At 34.8% G+C, this 5981-nt stretch overlaps 1 long non-coding RNA gene across 1 annotated transcript; it reads left to right on the top strand.

Moving 5' to 3' along the window:
- The first annotated feature begins 2150 nt into the window (after positions 1-2150).
- LOC130954269 (uncharacterized) lies at positions 2151-4870 on the top strand. Its single transcript, XR_009076238.1, has 3 exons — positions 2151-2301; positions 2525-2683; positions 4641-4870. It is a non-coding gene; the product is annotated as an uncharacterized LOC130954269 (long non-coding RNA).
- The last annotated feature ends 1111 nt before the right edge of the window (positions 4871-5981 follow it).

The following is a 5981-nucleotide window of genomic DNA, read 5'->3' as shown; positions in this document are numbered from 1 at the left end:
CATAAAGATAAAATGGGGGTCAAAATCAGTAAACCTCCCACAGCAAGCTCGGTCCTCAGGGTCTGGAGCCACTAATTCATATTTGGATTCATCAGCATCAAGACTACAAATTCTATGGTATTTTCTAAGTTCGGTCACAAAAACGTCATCCACTATGGGGTGTTCAGAAAGAATAGAAGAATCTACCCATCTCAATAAGGTTTCGGGAACTCGAGACATTTTCAGAAATAGAAAATACGTAAACGTACCTACATTACACAAAGAAAAAGGGGCATCATGAAAAATAGGTTCGAAACAGTTCTTTTCAAATAGAGAAAGAAACAACCAACAGTCACACCAGGAACGATTTTTGCAAAAGGAAAACACAAAATCTTAAAGTTTTCTATGATAAATAGTAAAGAAACCTAAATCTCCCCCTCAAGCATACAGCGAACAGAGGCAAAAAATATTTGGGAAGCAAAGAAGGATGCAAACTAAAAAGAACTAACCTTTTCAAAGAGGTAAAAAGTTCCAGTAGCAGATGGATGAGCGCTGCAGCAAACGGAAGCCAAAGGTTTCTGAGTAAGAAAGTGAAAGAGCAAAGAAATGCAGTTTTCAAAGAGGAGACGAAAAAAAAGAAAGAAAAAGGAGGAAAGGTATTTATAAGATACCAGGAGTATAATTGTAAAATTATCCCCCTCATTAAGAAGGGGCGACATTACCAATATAACCGCTCTCCACACATAAATGCGAAAAGCCAAACGGATGAGACGATTAACAAGACACGACGATTGATGAAATCACGTCGTTTTCTCAACTTGGGGAGAAGATAACGATCTAGGCAGACCCGAGTTCTATTAATACTCAAATCCAACTCCTATTAAAGAGATCGGACTCGAGTAGGGGCACTGTTCATACCCTGGTCCAAATCATAGGACCAGGCCCAAATTGAGCTAAAAATCCCAATCTAGAAAATTGGCCTACACTGCCTATCCGACCTTCTCAAAGAGGTCGGGGTCAACATAAACAGGCATTTAACACTTATCTAAGTGAATACCTGCCTCCGTAAATCTCTCTTCCACTTCTAGAAGGGAGATCTCAACAACCCTAAGATAAAGGGACGGTTATCCACCATCAGAAGTGGAACTACTTCAACGGTGGTTATTGGCTCGTCTCCTATAAATACCCTGACACACTCAGGTACATCTAAGTCCAATACACTTAAACATGCTTAATCCCTTGCTGACTTAAGTATCGGAGTGTCTTGCAAGCACCACCCCCACCATTTCAAACACAACTCGGACGGCGGCTCTCTGACGCTGGACAAGTCGGAAACCATCCTATTAAACATTTGGGCTTCATAAGCAAGCTCAATCCATATCCGATTTCAGTTAACCCCCGGAACAGTTAGTATTAGAAAATTAAATAAGTAAGTTTTATTGTATTGGGTTATTTGGTACTGAAGCATGCATTAATCTCAAAATCTCTTCAACGAAAAGAAAAAAATTGAAATCTAGAAAAAAAAATCAATTTGACTTATACATCCTTATTCTTCTCGTCACGGAATATGTCTTTAAATTGTTTTCGTTAGCGTAATAATTACTTTTAAATTCTCTAAGATTGAGTTATAATTAGTTGTTTAATATTATTTATTTATTTTACATATACTTATCTTTTAAAATTCTAAAATCCATATTTAATCTATATTTAAATTAGCTATAATTTTATGATTCTCACATTTTATAATATGTAATCAATTAATTATTTATTTATTTAATCAATTTTTACTATAAGTTATTTATATTAAATTGTCAAAACTTCTTGCTACTCATTAAAAATACTCAACTACCAAAAATAAAATAAATATGGAAATAAAAATATTGAAAATATGTCAAAAATAATAACTTGAATAAAAATATTTTGTAAATCCTGCTAAAATCGGTAAATAATTAGTCAATAACTTGAATTTTAATTTAAAAAATCAAAAATAAAAAATTAATATCAAAATAGGATAGAACTCTTCAAAACGAGAATTTTGATATCAATTTCAAAAATTTAGTCCAAAATTGGACTAGATGAACCGAACCGGTTGAACCGGGCCTATAGGTCCAACCGGACCCATAACTCAAAATGGGCAGGGGCTTCTCCTTCCCCATTCAGCAACAAGAACGCTGAACAGATTGAGGGAGAGGAGAGCTTCCCAAATCCTCATCCATCCTTCCACCCACCATAACTTTTTCATTTGAGTTCCGATCGCCGTACCGTTTGCGACCACGCGTCCAACGCGTCGATCTCTACGTTTTCATCGGATCAATTTTATGGGTAAGCCTCAATTTCATCTCAGATTCTCTATCCCCTTTCTAATTGTGAAATTGAGCCCTTGTGATGAAATTTTGCCCAATTTGGTGTTTTAGATTCGATTTAGCTTGCGGAACTTATCGGGTTTGGGTTGCATGTGTGTGGGTATGATAAGAATCACCTAAACCCTAGCCAAATCTTGATTTTATTATGTGAAATCTAAATTCGAGATGTACATGTGTATTAGGTGTGAATTAGGTGGATATATGTGCATTGGAATTTAATTGTGGATATTTGGAAGTTTGGTGGATGATTGGTGCTAAGATTTTGGTGGGTTTCTCAAGCTTGCGGGGCTGTATATGTGACTAGTGTGGCTGCCTTGGACTAAACATAGTGATCGGTCAAGGTATGGTTTAGGTTTCGCGCATTTAATATGTAAGGCTCTGTGAAAACTTAGGCTAGGAAACTATAGGATAAGTTGAAATAATTAAATGCATTAAATGATTAGTTTTGTGATGTTGATGGATAAATTGATGATTGGGCTTGTGTTAGAATTAATGAGAATGAGTTATTGGTGTTAATGAATATGTGTTATTGGAAATTATAATGGTGAGTTGATGATGTCGTTGGTATATGTTAATGAAATTTTGTGGTTATGGCTTATTGATTGGTTAATGATGATTTTTGGGTTGTTATTAATGAATTGAGAAAGTAAGTTAATGAATTTTAAAGTTGTAGCTTGGGGTTAGAATAGTAGATTTGGAGTTATTGTATGAGTTATATGGGATGGTTTGAGCATGAATGTGTTAGTTATTGGTGTTAATGAAAAGGGACTTATTATGTTGCAAATGTGCAGGTTTTGTGAGTAAAGGTATGTGAATTTGGTAAAATGGGCGTTTGGTATAATTTGGTAAAACTAGATTTTTGATGAACTTTGGTAGTCCATAACTTGCTTCTCAAATCTTGGATGAAAATGAGGTTTGTTTCAAATTAAAGAAGGTTTTAAAAGCTTGAAAATGATATAAGGTTTGCGAAAAATCGAATTCTGTAGAGGAAGCTATGGACGCCGGAAATTCGGTGCTAAAAACTGAAATTCTAAAAGTTGCAACAGAATCAGAAAATTCTGATGTGTGCCCACACACACAACTGTGTGCACGCACCCAGCAGTAGCAGAAACTTATCTGTGCGTACGCGCGCCTTGTGTGCACGCACACCTGGTATTTTTCAGAAAGTGTACGTACGCACGCCTTTGTGCGCATGCACACACCAGGATAGGCTTTCTGTTGGTAGCGCTAGCACAGGTGAGGCGCATGCACACCAAGTAATTCCTGGTTGGTGTGCGCACGCACACGTTCTGTTTTCTTTTTAAGCTGTGCACACGCACACATGTGTGTGTATGCACACACTCTATTTTTCCAGCACCTATATTTTTATGATCTAAACATGGTTTTGAACCTCTAAACCCCTATTTTTGCCCTGTTAACCCTAGATTTTATTAGTAAGCCTAGTAATTAGCGGAAGGTAGAAATTTGAGGTAGCTTGGGAATGAAGAAAGGGGTAAAAATGATGAGTTATAAGGAAGAGATGTGAATGTTAATTGAAGTTATGATGCCATGACTTTGATGAATGATTAAATAATGATTATGAATATGAAATTGCTTACGAATGATGATATCTGAGATACGAGTTTCTCTGGGTAACAGAACCGTGGCTTGCCACCACGTGTTAAAACTCGATACTCTGTTAACCCTACGTCGTAAGGGTGACCGGGCACGTATAAATTCTCGGGTATGGATATCTCTCGTTGAGTGATATATAAATGAATGTTTGAATGATGAATGAATGTGAAATCTATGCATAGACTCATGAGGATGCGCGACGGGAGACAGTCTAAGGTTTTCAGACTTGTCGGGTTGGCTGGATAACCGACAGATGAGCCTCATCAGTCATAGGACAGGCATGCAACATGTGCATTTGTGTTGTTTTGTCTGCTATGCATTACTTGGGATTGCCTAACTGAATATTTATCATTCTACTTGTTATATTTGCTACTTGCACTATCTGTTTCCTACTTGTGCGTGAAGTTGTTTGGTTGCTTGTCTCTGCTGAATCATGGATGATGGAGGATCGGAGGAAGAGCGGATTGGCTAGGTGCTAATGTTAGGTTTTAAAGTAAGTAGATTTTGGATTCTTAGGTCACCTACCCTTTTTATGGCCTCTGCTTAGAGTTTAAGTTTTATAACTGTATGATTGGAGTTCTAGGATTGCCTCTAGCATTCCCAGGACCTTATTTATTATATGCGTGGCACTGTTACCATGTTGAGAACCTCCGGTTCTCACCCATACTGTGTTGTTGTTCTCAGATGCAGGTCGAGAGGCTCCTCGCTAGGCGTGTAGATCCCTGAAGAGGAGTAGTCCCTGGGCATTTTGGGTTTTCAGTTTGTATATGTATGTCCATATGTACTAGCTTGCTCTCTAAGAAACTTAATTATTTTGTTCCTCATAGAGGTTACAAGAGAGTTAGGGACCTATTTCTGTATTTTGGATTTTTGGGATACTTATGTATATATATATGTAAATATTCTCCGGCCAGCCTTACCTTCGCAGGCTGAGTCAGGAGCTAGTACCACTGTATTCTTGGCTCTCTTTTACTCTTTCTCTTATTTATTATCTCTAACCTTTAGGTTTCTTAGCATGCAAGTAATTCTATTTCTTGAGCGTTGCGCTTTTATTTTGCGAATTTGTTTTACCCGTATTTCAAGGCTCCTAGTATATTATCTCTTTCCACTATTATACGTAAATATTTTCTAATTAGAGGTCCGTAATACCACACTACTTCTGTTCTACAACTTAAGCGTAAAACTCTGTGTAGTACGGTGTTACACATTTTAATCCTTCGTCAAAAATCCAGAACCAAACAACAAAAAAAGGTAATTTACATCAATAAATTAATTAAAAATCAATTTTATACTGATGTCTTAAATAGAAATTGGTTACACGTCTGTCCTAAATAGATCCATAGAAATCAAATAAGGCAAACTCAATTTGAACATTTATATGAAAATCGAATTAACCTTATTTGATTTAGTACTTGTACAATATATACTTAGTAAATTGAATCAACCTAATTCAATTATTACTTGTATAAATTATTGACATTTTTTACTTTTAAGTTAATCATTAACTTCAAAACATAAATATCAATAAGAAAATACCTCTTATTTGAATTCAAATAAAATATCAAAAAAATAAAAATGAATAAGAATAGAAATTCATATTTTGTTTAGTTCAAATTCCAAAAAATCTATATTTTTACAAACTTATGAATTCAAAACGGAACAATAAGCAATTTTTTAAAATTCATTAAAAATCATTCTTTGACTTATTAGCATCCAAAAAATCATTAGTGAAACTTTTGATGTTAAAAAAGTTATTGTAAAGTATAACCCTCTAAAGTGACATAGGAGTTAAAACTTTAATTTTTTTAGTCAGAATAAATATTTTATTTGAATCCAAATAAAAAATGTCAACGATTTGTATAAATAGTAAATTAAATCAAGCTAATTCGATTTATATGTAAATACTTAAATCAAATTTCTACTTGATTCGATTTATATAAATCTATTTAGGACATATGTGTAATCAATTTTTTATTCAAGACATTTTTATAAAAATTAATCTCTAATAAATTAATTGATGTAAAT

Source organism: Arachis stenosperma, chromosome 10 (genome assembly GCF_014773155.1).
Source record: "Arachis stenosperma cultivar V10309 chromosome 10, arast.V10309.gnm1.PFL2, whole genome shotgun sequence".
In the NCBI taxonomy this organism is placed as follows: Eukaryota; Viridiplantae; Streptophyta; class Magnoliopsida; order Fabales; family Fabaceae; genus Arachis; species Arachis stenosperma.
The sequence above is the reverse complement of the archived record's forward strand: the minus strand, read 5'-3'. Positions and strand labels throughout refer to the sequence as shown.